Genomic DNA, 20,275 nt, shown 5'->3' with positions numbered 1-20,275 from the left:
AGGTGCTATTTTTTTTCTAAATAATAATCCTTCCTTTTACCCCTTGCTTTTTCTGTCATGGCTAGAAGACAGTGGAGATCCAAAGCACTCAAATGTCCATGAATCTTTTCAATGTATTTCTTTAAACACTTAGTTTTTACAGGGACAGGAATTATGAATATACATTATGACATTTAAAAGTTATGGTATCAGCTTCACTTATTAAAATGCAAAAGTATGGTCAAGCTCAATGGCACATGACTTTAATTTCAGTAGCTTGGGAGACTGAGGCAAGAGGATCACTAGTTCAAAGCCAGCCTCAGCAAGGGTGAGGCACTAAGCAACTCAGACCTTGTCTCTAAATAAAATACAAAATAGAGGTGGGGATGTGGCTCAGTGGTTGGGTGCTCCTGAGTTCAATCCCTGGTTAAAAAAAAAAAAGGCAAAAGTATTCATTTTGTTTCATGAAAGTTGACGCACTCAAGTATTTTGACTTTGGAGAGTATTAAAAATTTGTAAACTACCAATAATTCCTTAGTAGCAGCTTACTTTACACCATACATTTGGAACAGGAAATATGAGAATACCTTTGATATCTTAAATATAAAGACAGCATCCATTTCCAAATATGAAGAACTTAAATAGTGAAGAGAATCTTATGGCTATAGAAACTACTATTAGCAATGAAGCACCTCATACCTGTCAAGTCATGTGTTCCGGTAAACAGTTTATGCTGTGTCATTTTTTTATAGAAGTCTTGTAAAATAGATGTTAATATCTCCATTTTATAAATTAGGATAAATGACAAGTCCAAAATCACACAGAGAAGGTTAGACCTAAATTTTAGTCATATTCACCCTCATTTCAAAATACTACCTTGTGTTGCTTTCTCTCGATAATTTAACATTTATATATTTCACAAAATCTGAGTATTTTTCAGTGCTTAACATACTTCCAGAGCTACTCTGCTGATTTTCTGTTTTTCAATTTCACATTTTTTAGCTCCTTTTCCCTTATTGTTTTCCCTTACTTCTTGATCTCAAATATGAATGATTTTGGTTATGTTTGAGGCCTTCATTTTAAAACAGGCTATGAGTTATCCAAGTTATAAGGGATTCAACTCATGTTCCCAAGCCCTAAAAATATCCCCACACATTACTAGAAGTTAGTTACTTGAGAAGGTTTCCACGATTTAGTATCTATCGCCCAGTAATCAAATGATCAGATCTGTTTCCTTCATCATCACAGCATGACCTGAGAAGCAGCAATCTTTCTCTCTCTCTTTCCAAGCTTGGGCTGTGATTAATTTGATTGGTTTCAAAACCTGTTGTGTATTTCCTCTGTGCCCTGCCTGAATATTGGCACAATATGATTGTGGTAGGTTGCTTTATCCCATTTTACATTACATACTTGAATTTCAGGCCACTTAATCCCAACATGTAAATTTCTGTAATATTAAATGCCACTGAACATTTTAAGCCAAAAGCCCTAGCCTTTTTGGTTTTTGTTTTTTCGTTAAGACTATGTTATTGCTCTAAAATTAACATGCAGCATGCTAACACAAAGATATTGCAAATAACAACATAAATGACAGGAAATTCAAATGATTCTTAGGAATAAAATTCATGCATTTGGTTCTACCATATGTCATGTCCTGTTTATTGCAATATCAATGCTGATCTCCAATCAGTATAGCTGAAAATGGGGTGATTTTCTATGATTACATTTCTGAATTAAATTGCTACATTAATTAAACTGAAACCTGTTTGTTCAAAAAAACATACATTTAGGACCTATTATAAGGCAGTTATTCTTGGAAGAGCAAATGAGTCAATAAATATGATAGTCATAAACCTTACTGTTAAAGAACATATAATTTAACCAGAAAAAAAATGACTAACTTCCCTCTAATTGCTGTGCTCCAACTTTGTCAGTATGTTTTAATTGTTTGTTTGGTTCTTGAATTACTAATTATTTTATGGGGTTTATTTTGCCAATGTCTAAAGATTATTGATATTTTTTTCATTATTTTTAGTCAATGAAAATAGCAAATCTAGGTCAGGTTTGCACTAGACTTCACAAATAAATGCTGTTTTCAACAGCTTTAAAATTTAGCTGCTGAACATAAACCCTTAAGAAAAAGATACTCTTTATGGAATGCTTAAAATTTTAACCTCAGTAAGGAGTAGAAAGGCTCATAAATCAGTATTTTTCTCTCTCAAACAAAAGAAAATAATTATATCATTCCTATTTCTTTAGCCACTTGTGATTTCAATTCAATAGTCTTCTGAGAGCGAATTTCTAGATACACTCTTGGTTTGACACATTCAAAGTCCTTGTGATGGCAGCTACAGACTTGGAGGACTAGCGGTCCTGTCACCTTTTCCCTCTGCCTGCTCTCCCACTGCAAATTTTCCCCACTGCACTTCAGATCTGTGTGTGTATGTATGCATAAAATAATTAAAAGCTTACAAAGTATGCCGTAGACAAATGACACTGCTCTGTTTTTCTAATAAGTGCTATTTTTAATGCATTTTATTCTAATTCTTGATTTCAATCCTATTTCATAATTATCTTTTTATACTTTATCATTATTTTCTATTATTTTTCTCTGTAATTTTTAACATTTACATGTGATTGGCAACATAGAGCAATCATGGTTGAGAATTTATGATTTCCAAACATAAGCAATACCTAACCACTTAGTTTTAAAAATATATAATATACCTTTCAAATAGATAGCTTTACATATAATGAGATAAATTCATTTTGATTGTCATTACTTTAGATGTCTTATACTGACTTTGTGTATTTGTCGCAAAGTAAGATGTTACTATTTCTAATGTTTATTTTTGTGAACTTGTGTGTGTAGCTATAAAATTATCATTTGTATACTGCAACCAGCTGTAGAAGACAAAGAAAATACAATAACATTAACTGCAAATGCTCAAATTTTACAAAATGAGTGAATGACAATTGATGATGGAACAGTGAACATGATTAACTTACCAAGAAACGAAAATACAAAGAATAATGGTGTTATCCTTCTGTGTCACTCAAAACCACACACTATATTGACTGAGATCATTCCATTATTAGCCACGTAAGTATTACTATATTTTTCCTACAGAATACACACAATGTGGTGTAATCAGCCTTTCTACTTTCAGAAACAATAGTCAGAGAATCCCCATTTTATGTATTCTACTAAAAAAGAGCTATTTTTATTTGTATCTTGAAATTTGAAATGTTTCCTTTCTTCTTCAGATGTTTTTAAACTGCAAAGTAAGTAATAATAAAGATAAATAAAAAATACAGTAGTAAACATTAAAATAATTTACTTTTCACACTAAAAATTGACCAATAAATTATCCTTTTTTTTTGAAGTGTCATTTAAACTAAGTAATTAAGTTTCTGCTGTCACAAATGGACTTAGCAGTTTGGAAGTATTAATACCATCAACAGCAAGGTTGTTATATTTTACCAGGAATATTGGAGTGTTTCACATATTTTTTTTTAATTAGAAAAATAAGGAACTTAAAGTTTAAGGCTGCTTTTTAAGAACTAATACCAGAGTACTTATAAGAATCATAACCACAAGTACCCTATCTTAAATTATTATTTTTAAATTTTTTTAGCAAGAAGATAGATCTTTTTAAGAAAGTCTGAAGTTCTGAAGCCCACCAAAAAGTAATGTGTGACCTCCCCCTACTGGTTTAGAAAAATAATAAAAATAAGAAAACCCCTTATGAGTATTCTTATATACTAAAATCTTATTAATTTTAAAAAATTAAGAGACACAGCTTTGGGAAATTATAAAACATCTACCAATAGCAGCAATATCCATTCATATATTAAATGCATAGACCTATTGAGTTTCATAGACAATTAGATGCCTCATTCACATCCCAGTAGATCCCAAAATGCATTAACCCAAGGTCACATACAACATGCATGCACACGCACACACACACGCACACACACACGCACACACACACACACACACCACAGAAAAACATGCAAGAATCCCCTCTTGCCTAATGCTAGTCTGAATCTTTGCTTTCCTCTCACTGGTGTTCTGCAATCATCTCTAGTCCATGCCAACGTGGGCTGGTTTCCAGATCCCATCCTCTGCCTACTGCCTGTTGGATCTTGTTTCTGAGCATGTACCTGGAGCTTCATGTGCATCCTGGCAGTCATTGCTACTGAGAAACTAGTTCAGTATTAAATTATATATTTTAAATCACTTAATTATTGTTGCATCTTATTAAAATTAAAAATAACCCAATCTGATGAACCAAAAATAATAGATGCATATTTTATATAACTTTGAATAAAATTTGCATGTTAATCAACTAATTGCTAAATGCCAAGAAATAACTTTTCTATTGCCTCCTCTCCCCCTACTTTGCAGTGAGTGCCAAATAAAGATGACCCAAATTAGAAACATAAAACTTTGAGTTACACATAAGAATCAGAAACCCTGAATACAATACAGTTATTCGGGTTTCATTCTTTCAGAAATTGCTGCAAGTGAATTTGCCCTTTCTAGAACTGAAGTAAAGTCCATGTAGCAAACTAGTACATACATTTTGTAACTGAGTCAAAGGGTCTGAAATAAATCAAGAATTTTTTTTTTACATTCTGTGCCTTGTTCTGTTAATAATGTGGCTAAATAATTAGCTAGTTTAGCAGTTTAGTAACTGATCTGCCCATGATTAAGATTACATTTTATATTAATTAACCCATCCCTAAAGTAAAAACATAAGATAGTTACTGTTGCAGATGGGCCTATGTCTTCCAAAAGACATGTTAATGCCCCAATTTCTGCTTCCTATAAATGTGACTTTTTTTGAAGCAGGGTCTTTGCAGATGTAATTAGATTAATGTTGTAGCCTGGGTTCTAATTCAGTACTACCGTTTCCTATCAGAAGAGAAGAAACACAGACACATGCACAGGAGGTTGTTGGAGTGACTGACGTATGTACCACCCAAGGACACCAAGAATTGCCAGTAACTTCGAGGATACTAGAAGAGAAGTTTGCAACAGATTCTTTCTCAGAGTCTCCAATAGGAACCAATCCTGACAACGACTTGCTTTCAGATGTCTCGTCTCCAGAACTGGATAAAATAAATGTCTTTTGTTTTAAGCCACCCAGTTTGTGGTGTTTGGGTATGACACCCTAGGAAACTAAAAGTTGTTTAATACAATATTTATTGGAAACCTACCATAAGCAAAGGACTAGGCCTTCAAGCCTGTAGAACATAGTCAGATATTTGTTGGCCTCTCACTCTGGGACACTTCCCCTAATGGATGACACATAAATGAACCAACCATTATAATTAGGCATGAAACTGTTTTCAGTAGGTATCATACAAGCATAGAAGAGCCTTACCTGAGTCTTGTAGGGGTAGGAGCAATATTCCAGAGAATATGATACATTAGCTGAGGTCTAAAAACAAATAAAAGTGAGCCAAGAAATCTTAGGAGCTAGGTAGGCCTGGAGGCATACAGAAATGGTGAAATCATTCTAAGTTGAGCCAATGGCCTATTAAAAGGCTCAACAGAGAAACAATGGGCCATATGAACAATTTGTTAAATTTCCCAAACTCCAAATTTACTTACTGGGAGCTAAGAAAAACTTCCTTTACTTTACATGATTTGAGTTAATAAGACAGTCTACCAATAACAAGATGTGATGTCTCCTATAGAATTCTTCAGCAAAACATCTTCATCAAATGAGTGATCCTTTCTACTTAAAAGCATTTTCTTAAAATTGAAACTCTTAGGTCCACAGTTACTTAAACAAATATTCCACCACCACCACCATTTCTTTGTTATGCCCAAAGTCTTTTTGAAAGTGCTTCTAAATTATTTCCACCTTTAAAATTTCCCAAAACATTCAAGGCACTTGGTCCTGATTATAAACAAATTGTCTAAAAATACTCAGACTTGTATAATCAGTAAAAAAGCATTTTTCCTTTATAGTTTAAAGTGCAAGAGAGCATCTGAAACCAGTGTAGCTAATGGAACAGTTCAGATAAAAAACTACTCTGAATCTGAGGTTACAAAAGCAGAGTATTCGAGGTATAGTTACCACGGTAGTCTCATTTTTTATTGATTAGTAGAGAAAATAGTCTTACAAGTCTTCAATAATTTGTTGACAATTTAGGATTAACCAGAGTAAAATTAAACTATAAAGCTCTCTTTTTAACAAATATAAGAGAAAATTAGTGGCCGTTTTCAAAAGAAAGGCCTATATATACTTACATAAAGATTCAATTGTCTCATTTAAAGTACTGACTTAGCATTCATGATATTATATAAGTTTAATAGCTCTGTATTATTGAAAATTGCTTGATGCATATGTTGAGATTCTTCCTTTTTTTAATCATCTAAAGGCATACCTGCCTATGTTGGCTTTCCAATAAAAACAATTAATGTGATTAATACAAGAATTCCAAACAAATATTGCTATACTACAATATAACTTTCCATATACCAACTGTTACTTTTTCAGCATAAATGATATGATCACATTATATATACACAAAAATTTTGCATACCAACAGAACATCTGTTAATGTCATATTTAAGTTTAAATCAATAAAGAGGTAAATCATTTTATCTTGAATACATAAGAAATGTTAAAACAAAGACTAAAATTTTAGGTCAATGGATAAATTGTTCTCAGCGTTTTCTTTCAAGTATTGTAACTTCTTTTTGAGGACCCTCTTTATGTGTATGTGTAAAAATATGTTTGAAATATTCCCTGAACTCATGTTTCGCAGCTAATGTTCTTGAATCAATCGTTCCATCTTGCCTAATAGTTTCTCTTTCTAGCTATCTATCTCTAAGTAAGTTTTAATTCTCATTGTCATTCAAAAGTTTTCAAGTATTTTCAGAATTTTATTTAATCAACTTGTAGTATCTTTGGAAGCAAAGGAACACCTGTGCTTAATTCTCTTTCATTCACTTATGACAACTTCAGCAATAATGCTACATCCAATAGCTTTCATTCCAAAAGACTTTTAGGCCATTTACTGGCACTACTATTTTATAATTCATATTATATTTGTATGTACACACATACATATAGAAAGCATATAGTCATTCTATGTAATTTAAAGTGGATAATAATCTTCGATCTTCAGTAAGTTTGTAAGGATACTTAAACACCTTCATACACACACACACACACACATACACATAAGCATCCTTGTCCCTGCAAAAGATTCCAAAGTAAACAGGTGTATCTTATTTAAAATCTCAGACATCCTTCTATTCTCTCAGCACATGCCTTCCTCCTGAGGCCAAACACATTTGCTTTTAGACTCAGGAGAGAATGAAGTTTGGCTCAAAAGGAAATGTATTTAAGTCAGAAGTTCAGATCTAACCCATTTGCCATCAGTAGATTGCATGACCAATACTGTTATCTAAACATTCAAAGAGTATTTAAACAAGTGAAACTAAGAGAAAATCAGTAATATGTGCATCTAATAAAATGAAAAAGTAGGAAATGTTAGTGTTCATTATATAACTATCACACACCAGCAATGTGCCTGTTATTTCCAATTCTATTCAGGAAGACAACTTTTTAAGTATTCAGGAGGCTGGATATTTTTGTTCATTTTTCAATATTAGCTGGTGACAGTCTTCTAAAGCATAGTATGCTCATATAATTCTCAGTTACCTACTCTGTATTCCCATAATTGTCTTCCACAGATCTTTAAAAATGGGCTCATTTATAGGCTCAGTTTCTTCCCATTATTCTTTCTGAGATATTTACTCTTTAGTATCATTTACTATTTATTGAACACTTGATATGGGCCAAGTATTTAGACAAAGTGTCCTATTATTTGTCAGAAAAGTAAATAATAATACTACCCTTTTTAATTCTGGGGAAACTGAGGTCTACCTAGAGATATTGACTTCATTGATTTAGTGAGGATGGCAGGTATAGACTATATATAGAGATGGGTAGAAAGTCACTTAAAACTTAGACCTTTTTAAGTCCAAAGCCAAGGCTCTTAATCTCTCCATTAAGAGTACTCAAACTTCAGCATGGTTGTAAAAATGCTGACTGTTGGACACAACTCTCAAGAGTTTCTGAGTCAGGGTCTTTGCATTTCTAAGAAAGTCTGTTAAGACTGTTGCTGGTAATCCTAAACTATACTTTAGAAACCTTACACTATACTACATCTCACCTTCCACCCCTACCATTATGTAGCAGTGATTCTTGCCCAACTATACTTTTGTTTGAATTTCCTAGAGATGATTCAAATATCACATGTCCAATTCAAACATCACATATCTATATGTCATTGATTTTTGCCTTCCCAGGCCTTTGGCGATACCCAGGAAGTATTACTGGGGACCTTGGTGTCTTGTCACTGTTTCTACCACCCTGAATACTGCCCTCCCTACAGCCAGCTTCCAGCCAGAGAAACATCTGACTACTCTTATTTAAAAAAGATCTGCCACTGTTACAGCTACACATAAAGGGGATCCTCAAAAACATGACAAAATACATGGGAAAAATGCTGAGAACAATTTACCCATTGACCTAAAAGTTCAGTTTTTGGTTTAACATTTCTTATGTATGTAGGATAGAATGATTTACCTCTTTAGTTTATTTAAATTTAAATATGACATTAATAAGTGCTCTGTTGGTATGTATAATTTTTATGTATAGAGTTTAGAATGTAATCATGTAATTTATGCTGAAATAACAATCAGTGGATTTAAAATTATACTGTAATATACCAAATTTTGATTTTGGATTTTGTTATTGATCCCATTAAAGTTCTTTTTTTTTTAACCCCCAATGGAAAACACAACATAGGTAGTTATACATTTCGAGGAGTTTAACTTCAAACAAATTCCATCGGGGTGTCTGGTGGTGGTACATGGAAATCAGTTATTTTTAAAAGATTCTCAGGATTTTTTTTTTTTTTTTGGTACTGCCATTGTTGAGAACCAACTAAAACTAGTGAAAAGAGCACGAACTTTGCAATTAAACACTCAAGAGTATAAAGTTCAGTACTGAGTACTTCCAAATCATGTGATACTGTGAACATTATTAACTTCCCAGTTTGTACATTTTCAGATTTATCTACCAACTTTTGATAGTATTATATAGGTTATATGAAAATGGATATACAATGTCTGGTAAGGAGGAAATTCTAGATAAGTAGTTTGATACTACTAAGTTAATTACAAGAAAAAAAAACAGATTGTATTTTCTGGATATGCCTTCCCCTCTCCTCACTTCTCTATTGCAGATCTTGGAATAAAGCCATGTTCCCTGACTCAGCCCTAATGAACCTTTCCCATATCTCTTTATTATCAGAATGTTTCAGAGCACAAATGGTGTCCATGATGTCCTCAGAGTCTGAACACACCCAGGCTCCTCTTCTTCCTCTGTCATCTGCTTCTCTGGTCCCAGGAGGTAATAACAAGGCCTCTCTCCTGTGTTCTGAATCTCCTCTCTTCCTGGGTCTACAAAGAGTCACCTTTAGATCTTGTCAGTCTCGGAAAGTCCCTGGCTTGTGCTCCTATGGACTGTCACTGAGGTCGTTCAGTACCATCTTACCTAACTCTTGATTCTCCTCTGCAGTGCTCTAACTTTTTTGGTAAGTCAACTGTCAGTATCAAAGACTTTGGAATTAAAACTTGGAAAGTTGTACTCATGGAAACCTTTGCCCAGAGACCCACTCTCTGCCTCCTGTACCTGCCTGGGCTAGTTTTGCTAGGCTCTGCCATACCCTATGGAAAAAGAATTATTCTGACATGCATTCTCTCCCTATCATTTCTGTGTTTCCAGCATCCCTGTTAATGATACCTACTGCAATCCTCCAAATTAAACAGTGAAATTGACTTGTCTATGGGTTGGAACTATACTGTGTGCTGAGAGACTACATTTTCATAATTTAACTATAGGGTTTCAAACTTTCTAAATAAACCATTCCATTTTTTCTTTGAACCATCCATCTTGCAACTATTTTTTGAATACCTGCTATGTGCCAAACACTCTTCTATGTGTTGGGAATACAATAAAGAAAACAGATTTTTAAAAAAATCATTTCCATCAAAAACCTATATTCCGGTACAGAAATACAGATAATGAAAGTAAAACATGTCAAATTTTAAAAACCTGATAAGTATTACTGAGAAGTACAGAGATGGGGTGGCAGGAAGAAAAAGAGGTGAATGCTATTATTTACAGGATTTTAAAGGATGTCCTTACTGAATAAGTGACATTTGAGTCAAGATCAGAGACAAATAGGAAACAAACCACAAAGTTATTTGGAGCCAGGTAGCATCTCATCCAACTGGAAGAACACATTTGACCTGAAGAAGCAGCAAGAATGGCCTAGAGGACACTCTTCTTGAATAAGCCAAGTGTATAAGGTTAGAAAGAGGGTTGGATTTCATATCTTACATACCTCTACAGCTATTTCAAACACACTGCTCTTTACTCTGCCAAGCAAAGCCATTGGAGAGTTTGGCCAGAGTGACATGATCTGGACCGTGTTAACAGTATTAGTTTTGCTGTCATATGAAGAATAGAATACAGGAAGCTAAGTATGGAGGCAGGGAAGGAAATGGTAGTGATAATCCAAATGAGAAATCACACTGGTTTGGGTAGTAGTAATGGAAGTGGTAAAAGTGCTCAGTGCTTCAGTCAAAGGGCTGAAGGACTCTTCTAAGATTTGGGGTCTCAGCAACTAGAAGGAGATGGAGTTGCTGTTGACCAATAAGGTAAAAAAAAAACAAACTTGAGGAAGAAAAAATGACTTCAGTAATGGACAGGTTAAACAGAGATAAAAATTCATAAATTAAAAGCTACTGGCAAGATGCCACTGATGTTCAAAGATGATGTTACAGTATGTTGATACAAATGTGCACATCAGATTGGAAGACACTAAATGAGATCATCTAGGGAATAGTAATAGAGAAGGGACCCTAGACATGAGCCTGGGGCACTCCAGCGGCTGAGGAAGGGAGGAAAATAAACACATATGTTGGCCCACAAACCAAGCAAAGAAAGTGATTTCAGGAGAAGGGAATAACCGATCATGCCAAAATGCAGCTGACAGGTAAAGTAGTGTTCATGGAGGCCATGGAGCTCACTGGAAAACATGAGAATAATTTTATCAGAGATGAAGGACAAGAGCCCAAGTTTTTGGTGGGCTTATCCATTTTAAGTAACGTTAACAGAGCATCCTCCATTTTGTTTTAGACTCAACATTTTCAAAGTAGGTCAGACATGGTTTGACACTGATATTACAAAGACACGGAGGATCCCTTAAAACTATCATGATCTAAGGAAAAAAATTATAAATAAACAGATTTTAAATCATTCATTATATATGAAAACAGAGGGATAACACAGTGATGCAGTGTGATGACAGCAATGAAATGAGAACACCATCTTTTCTCTTTCTATTTTGGATTTTCATATACAGATTTCCTTAAAATGTGCTGTTTCTTTAAGTGACATAAGGACAGCCTAACTTACCAAGGAGAAGTGGTAGGAAAGGCACCTAGTGTCTGAATTCCAGGAAGGCGGTGATTCTAACACCAATACTACATCCTGTCCTGATCAGCAAATTAAGGATATACAGCTGAGACAATGTTTGTGTCTTTCATCTCTCCAGTGTTGAGCTCAAAAAAAAAAAAAATTTTGGTCATATCCACAGCCAAACTGAAACCCAGTGACAGAAAGCAGATCAGATGCTGCACAGGTTTTGTCACCCAGACTCGTCCTTTGTCTTGATGGTTTGTTTTCTTCTCAGCAAACAGAGTCCTTCCTCAGCCCTTAAGAGATCCAAAACTTAAACGGAATCCGTGGCTGGGATTTTTCTTTCAAGTAATACTGCCTTCAGCAAGGGCGTCCCTCAAAATGGATCAGCTCCTCCCTCTGTAGGAACTCCTCACTCTTCAACTCTCTAGCTGTCTTTCCTCACAGGGGGCCAGGGAAAGGCTAATTGGTAATTTCTCTTTGAATATGAAGCCCATTTAGCTAATTACTTGGGGTTTTTTGATGTTATTTTTAGAAGGCTGGTTTAGAGGGGGAAAAAAATTTGGAGTTTTTTTTTCTTCTTCTTCTTCTTCCATTTACTTTCAGATATGTTATTAAATTTAAAGGCAAATAAAATAAGTCTGATTTGATTCCAAATTAATTAATCAAATGGATGAGCCCATTGTAAGCCTGTAGAAATTAGATCCTCCTTTTACAGAGGGGGGTGGGAAACAACTCCCTTTCTAAATTTTAAGTGATGTTTGAGACTGAGAAGCAGGAAACGAGCTGTAAAATATCAGATGTGAAAATTCATACCTTCTATTTAACAGAGGTTGAAGTGAACTCAACTAAATGTCACTTTCTCAGAGTCACCTCCTGTGATCACACTTTCTTTATCATGTCGCCTGTTTTTCTGTAGCAAGAACCCTGACACTTTTTCATATAACCTTATTATGGCATGAAGTTAGGCTTGGTAAGCTTGGTGATTATATATCTCCCCATTAGAAAGTAGACTCCATGAAATCAGTAACTATGTTTTTCTCATTTTCCTTGTAATTCAAACACGTTCCCCAATACTTGGAGATGCTAAGAATTTAATAAATATTTGTTGAACAAAAAATAATAATAATAAAATAAATAAATAAATAAATAGCTCGACCAACCAAGTGGATAACTCTCAGATTATAATTATGCAACTTTCTAAAATAGTAGCTTTCAATTTTTAGACCATGACACCCAGGTAGACAGCATTATATATTGGCATAATTTATTACATTGTTATAATTATTTATAAACTGTATTTAACTGGGATTGAGGAAAAGGATTAGCCCACTCTCAGTTCTTTCAATAAGAATGGTATTAAACATTTGCTATAATTATTTAAAATATTTATTTTATTTTTTCATCTTCTTTCATATTTATTATTTATCTTACATTGTCGCTCTCTATTTTCTTATTTTTGCTGGTTTACCAAAGTGCCATACATTCTTTTTCCTGGCAGGATTGTGCAAGTCCTCTTATACTCTTTCTTCCATAATGGTGATGTTCATGTTACCTGCACTCACAATCAGCCTTTATTCTTCACTAGTTGGGAAGAGGAAAATTCCTTCTCCTACCAGCATGTATTATTGTCTCCACAAAGACACTTGTTTCCATCCCTTAGTTCTGCAATGTTCCTATAAGACAATTTTAAAATACAGTCCTGTGCTGAATAATGACATTTCAGAAAAGGATGGTCTATATTTATAATATCCCGTAAGATTATAGTCACCTCACAGCATCACAGTTTGTGCACGTACACTCTAGGATGTTTGTGCAGGGACTGAATCACCTAGTGACACTTTCTCAGAATGTACCCCATTCTTAGGCAACATATCACCTTACCAGGTTTCCCCATTTTATCCCTCACTTCCAGGAGTAACTTGAAATAACTTCCCAGCATTCAGCTAATCTAACCACAACTCCTAGATGTTATTGAAATTTTCTGGAATTAAGAGTACCAAACTACTGTTGGAATTTCATTCCTTATACACCCCTTCCGTCTTAACTATATACTTGATTCTAGGCTCATCCATTGACATTTTCTGAAGCCACAATTACCACAGCCTTTTCTGCCAATTCTATTCAATTTCACTTTTCTAAAATGCTGGTCACATATTCCTAAGTTGATTGTGTCACTCTTAAAAGGATGTGTCTCTTTGCTACAGGGTGAGCAAATCCTGCTTCCTTCTTAAGAGGAATATACCCTCTGCTGGTACACATCACTGTCACCAAGAGGTCTGATAAAAAAACACAAGAATCAGTCACCTCTCTGTCTGTTGAAACACCTCCCCAGACATCAATCCTAGTCCCATCACTGAAATACCAGTCACACCAAAGTAAGGGCTTTAGATTGTCATTTCCTCAATAGACCTCGAAAACTCTATTACTTCCCCCAGTGGGATACAGTGTCTCACCTGGACCACATGCCAGCTTTTCCACTCAGTCTGCCCCATTCTCCAGCTATCTCATTTAATAGCACATCTCCCCGCCCTTACCTTCAGGTTTGCCCAGATCATAAGGGCAAACATTGTCAGAAATCTCAAGGAAAAATATTTCTGACTTGACAAATCAGGCCATCTAGTTTGAGTAAAATGGAAAAATTAGTTATTTAAAGATTAGAATAAAATTAATCTGCAAATTTTGTCTCTTTATTCTTTGTTGCTGTTGTTGTTCTGATTTTGATTTTGATTTGTTTGTTTATTTGGTACTAGAAAATGTACCTATAACTTTACCACTAAGCAAGATCCTTACTATTTTTATTACTTATTTTGAGACAAAGCCTCACTAAGTTACCAAGTCTGGCCTCAAACTTGTGATCCTCCTGCCTCCGCATCTGAAGTTGCTAGGATTACAGGCATAAACAATACTTCCCAGAATTTAGCTACTGCACCTGGCTGAATTTTCCCTCTTTTCAGTGTTAAAAAAATATTTTTAAATGCTCAAAATGATTTTAGGAATCATTTAATAAGTTATCAATTATTTTCAACTATGTTGAAATAACCCAGTTACTTTCGTATTTTTCTACAACAACAACAACAAAAAAAAATATACAAATTAGTGGGCTCTATATGCACATTTGTCAATGTATCATCAGCAGCTATTTCTGCCTCTTTAAAAATAGGAAAATATGTTTCATTGGGATATTAGACAATGCTTCTTAACTTAGGCTGCACAATAAAATCACTGCAGACTATTTAGATAATAATTTGGGAGTGTGACTCCACATGAGTAGATTTGAAAGCTCTTCAGATCATGTGAAACCTGGTTTGAGAACCACTGCTTGTTATGGTTTGGATGTGAGGTGTCCCCCCAGAAGCTCACATGTGAGACAATGCAAGAAGGTTCCGAGGAGAAATGACTGTGTTCCAAAAGTCTTAACCCAATCAGTGAATTAATCCCCTGATAGGAATTAACTGACTGGTAACTGAAGTGGTAGGGTGTGGCTGGAAGAGGTGGGAATTGGGGTGTGGCTTTGGGGTATATATTTGTATCTAGCCAATGGAGTCTCTCTCTCTCTCTCTCTGCTTCCTGATCATCATATGAGCTGGTTCCTCTGCCACACTCTCTGCCATGATGTTCTACCTCACCTCGAGCCTCCAGGAATGGAGCTTGCCGTCTATGGACTGAGACTTGTGAAACTGTGAACCCCTATATAAACCTTTCCACCTCTACAATTGTTCTGTTTGGGTCTTTTAGTCACAGCAGAGAAAAAGCTGACTAAAATGCTGCTTTATTCAATTAATTACAGAGGCTCAAGAAAGAAAGAGAAGGAAGAAGAAGGAAGGGGAGAAGAAGGGGGAGAGGTGGGGTACACCAGCCTGGATAGACAAGGAGGAAAGAAGTGCAGCAATAGGAAAACAAAGCGAAATAAAAATTCTCTGAGGTATAAAGCAGGTGATCTTTTAATGATCCCTCCTTGCCTTACCCCAAGAAATTATATTTAAATTCATAGACAAGGGAACTAGCTATAAAAGGAATCTTTTAGTTGCCCTTGCCTGGTAGCACTTAACAGTTACACTAGAGGGGATGTGCTAGTCAGCTTTGTGTTGTGACCAAATACCTGACAAAAACAACTCAGAGGAGGGAAAGAGCATTTAGGCTCAAAGTTTCAGAGGTCCAGCCATGGTTGGCCACCTCTGGGCTCTGGACCCAGGTGAGGCAGAACATTCTGGCACAAGCGCAAAGGAAAGCTACTCATCACTTGGTGTCCAGGAAGCAGAGAGAGGGAGAGGGGGGACACAGAGATTTTAGGAATCATTTATTTGATTTTACGAATCACGTATTAAGATATCGACTATTTTCAACTATGTTGAAATAACCCAGTGACCACCTTATTTTTCTACAACAACAAGAATTATGTACAAACTAGTGGAGAAGACAAACCTTTCTAGGGCATTCCCCCAGTGATCCACTCTCTCCAACCACACTCCACCTGCATTTCACCTCTGAACATTCCTGCATTAACACAGGAACTTTGAGGGAACATCTCATATCCAAATCATAACAGGTGAGTTAGTAAAAAGACTACAGTCTTTGGAAAAGTGTCTTATTGTGATTCTTAATGAGATGTGAAGGATGAAATGAAAACAAAATCAGTTTAGAAGATTCTCCTCTTAGGGTTAGTTAAACCTGTAAGTCTTCTTCTTGTACCAGTCCCAATGGCTACCAGGAGTTTCTGAGCTGCAAAGTTCCAGGTAAGAAGGGGAAGTCAAGTTGTAATCATGAAGCATTTCTATGTAAGCATTTCTAATAAATAACCTAAAAAAGATCTGACAAGAAGGGGATGTGATTTGTTTTACTTTGTTCTCTCATTCAACATAAAAAAAAATTCACTTTCATTTCTAACTTTGTATTTATAGTAATGCATTATTTTCCTCAATGAGGGTCCTCCAAATTAATTAATATTCTGAAATTTTATCCAATATCTGGATAAAATACAGAAATTTATCCAAATCTGGATACAGTTTTGTCCGCAACTAACATTGCCTGCTTTAAAAAAAATTATACAAAAAAGAACAAATAATCCAAGTTACTTTCATCTTACACATATTTTCTGAAATGAGAATACAATTTTGTGCAGTTGGTCAATGAACAAATCAACAACACTGGAAGTGTCAAAGAGAACTATAAGGGGAAAGGTAGGTTTCTTTATCCTAGAGTCAACCCTGATATTTGGGAAAGTAAAAAGAAAATAGTCTATGTTTTGTTAAAACTGAGTTATCCAAACAATACCTATGACTTCATAATAATTTTTCACCATGAAAAATGAATTAGCTCTTCAAAGAAACAATTAGACATTAGAAAATATTTATTGGGTGTTCTAAACCTTGAACCACTGGTTTTCAGACACCCACTCATACCTAAGTAATGAGTCCTCATTAACAAAGAACCATCACACATCATTCAATGTAGTTCTCACAATAAGCATAGGAAGCATTGAAGCTTGAAACACTTCAAGCATTTTTGTCAGGACCTGGGTCCTCCTCAAGGCCCATGAAGAAAGTGAACCTCCACAGGTTGAATGAATTGTTCCCAGAAACACATAAGGGCATGGTGTGAATTGAAACCTGGGAACTCTAGCACAAATTTCAAGGTTCCTCCCACAGGTGTGAGACAGCCCTATTTCCCACTTTCCCATTGTTCCCCACTGCCTTCTCCATTACTACTTCTGTGTGCCCAAGACCATGACAACTATTCAGAAGAGTATGTTAAATGACCTCAATATATGGAAATGTTTGATTCATGGAGGTGTTGGCTGAGAAAAGAAAGCAAAATGAGTGGAGGCAAGCCAGTGAACATGAAATGGAAAAACCAACAGGAGGTAGCAGCCTTTTTCCATTCAAAGGCCAAATTCATTTATTCAACTCTCTGCCAGCAGTAAGTACTCAATTCTTGATTCTTTAGCAAGAAGTCAATCTATATATGTTTTAAATAATTACCTCAGAAACCACAAAATATCCATGAAACTAAAATGAGTTATTGTCTTTTCATTAACTCGGAATCTAAATTTGGCTATTTTCATCTATTTAAACGTTTTTTACATAAGGCTTAGCTGTCTAAAACATATTTTACCCTTTCAGACCAACCTGCCCTTATTTCATAACACTAACTCACATTTTGGTTACTGAAGATTATTTCATGATAAACAAAAGATTCAGAGATAAAGTGCCTGGTCCTAGTACTCAATTGCTCATCACATGCTTGAATATAGCAATGTTATTTTTATATATAAAAAGAAAAGAAGAAAGAAAAGAAAATTGAACATAACAAACTTTGTATGGCCATAACAATGTCAACCTATTACCAGAAAAGCAATATATTTATTTTTCACTTTTCCTTTTCAATTTTCAAAATGTGTCATCTTCATTTCAATTTTTAAATATAATTTTATAGAATTAAATTGACATTTCCCTTAGAGTTTATATTTATTTTACCATCCTGAAAACTCTCTTGAACTTTAAAGATGACCTCTGATTTCTGTAATACATGTTTGGTTTCCAAAGTAAAAGTGCAATTAAAATTTTGAAAGACTTAATAACAAATATAATATAGCAGAACTCTGTGGTATTTTTAGCTTAAAAATACCAAATATACCATGTAGAGAAAAATGCTAATAAATATAATTGGACTAATACTGAAAGTCTTTAATTACCACAAAAGTGTTAAGGTTTTTTTTTTTTGTTTGTTTGTTTTTTATAAAAACACCAGTATGGTAAAGATTTGCTGAGTAATAAAATTTGAACTAATTTTTCCAGGTTTAATTCAAAATAATTATGAAGATTAAAATCTTAAAAATTTTCTTATTTAAGAAAGAAAATGAATATATAGAGTATACAAGAAGAGGGACATAATCATTTTTGACAAAAAATATTTGACTCTCTGTAAGATTTTCTCTGCAGGAGAGGACAATAATCAGAAATTTTTAAAATTGTTATTCTTGTATGTGCTTTAATTTGGAAAGCAAATTGTTTATTTTAAATGTTATGCTTTCATTATGAGCCATATGGTGAGCAATAAGTGATACTATAACTAAGTTTCTAGTATATAAGGATCTTTCGTCTATTTTTACAGTATACAGAAGGAGCTAAAGGTCAGCTATCATTTTATACACTAAGTTCATGATTAAGGTTTAAGGCTTTGTTTAAGGAAAATTAGATATGGGATTCAATATTCAATAAGAGGATAATTCATTCATTTATAAACTGGTAGCACCACTGGCCTTTAAGCATAAAATTATCAAACAAGAACTGAGTTATCATCATTAGAACCTAAAAAGACTGACTGTTCCCAGCCCTAGTTACCTATATGGAAGTAAAAAGAGGGTCTGCAAGTAAGATTTAAATAATTGAATAGGAAAACAACACATGATTACATATCATCAACATGAAATAAAGCATAGAAACCAGAGTATCAAAAATTTGACCACGAAGTCAAATACTTTCATCTAAAGTTGTCTATTGTGTAACCAAAATAACTTAACATTAAAAGTTAATTGATTAAAAATCACAGCTTCAGGACCCAAAAAACGCCACCAGAAAACCTCCAAATTCAGCAAACTAGCAGGATATAAAATTAACATCCACAAATCAATTGTATTCCTATACTCCAATGGTAAGTCAGCTGAAAGAGAATTTAGGAAAATTATCCCATTCACAATAGCCTCAAAAGCATAAAATAAAATACTTGAGAATCAATTTAACCAAAAAAAGTGAAAGACCTACACAATGAAAAGTATAGGACACTAAAGAATGAAATTGAAGAAGACCTTATGAGATGGAAAAATCTCCCAAGTTCTTGGATAGGCAAAATTAATATTTTTCAAAATGACCATATTACCAAAAGCACTACACAGATTTAATGCACTTCCCATTAAGGTTCCCATGATGTTTTTCACATAATAGAAAAAGCAGTCATTAAACTCATTTGGAAATATAAGAGGCCCAGAACAGCCAACACAATCCCTAGTGAGAAAAGTGAGGCAGCAGGCATCACAATACCAGACCTTAAATTATACTCCAGAGCTATAGCAACAAAAATGTCATGATATTGTCACCAAAACAGACATGAAGACCAATGGATCAGAATAGACACAGAGACAAATCCGCATAAATATAGTTATCTCATACTAGACAAAGGAGCCATAAACATACATTGGATAAAAGATAGCCTCTTCTACAAATGGTGCTGGCAAAACTGGAAAACTATATGTAACCAAATGAAATTATACCCCTCTCTCTCACCCTGCACAAAACTCAAAATTGGATCAAGGACTAAGGCATTAGGCCAGAGACTCTATACCTACTAGAAAAAAAAGTAGGACCAACTCTCCATCATGTCAGCTTAGGAACTGACTTCCTCAACAAGACTCCTAAAGTGCAAGAAGTATAATCAAGAATCAATAAATAAGATGGTAATAACCTAAAAAGTTTCTTCACAGCAAAGGAAACAACTACAGAATGGGAGAAAATCTTTGCCACCTGAACCTCAAATAGAATGTTAATTTCCAGGATATATGAAGAACTCAAAAACCTTAACATCCCCCAACAAAATAGTCCAATCAATAAATAGGGAAAGGAACTGAACAGGCACTTGATATATGTGTATCAACTAATGCATAAAACAAATGACCTCATGATATTTGCTGGTAAATGGATGAATCTGGAGACTATCAAGCTAACTGAAATAAGCCAATCCCCAAAAACCAAAGGTTGAATATACTCTCTGAT

The sequence above is a fragment of the Marmota flaviventris genome, chromosome 8 (genome assembly GCF_047511675.1).
Source record: "Marmota flaviventris isolate mMarFla1 chromosome 8, mMarFla1.hap1, whole genome shotgun sequence".
Classification (NCBI taxonomy): Eukaryota; Metazoa; Chordata; class Mammalia; order Rodentia; family Sciuridae; genus Marmota; species Marmota flaviventris.
The sequence above is the reverse complement of the archived record's forward strand: the minus strand, read 5'-3'. Positions refer to the sequence as shown.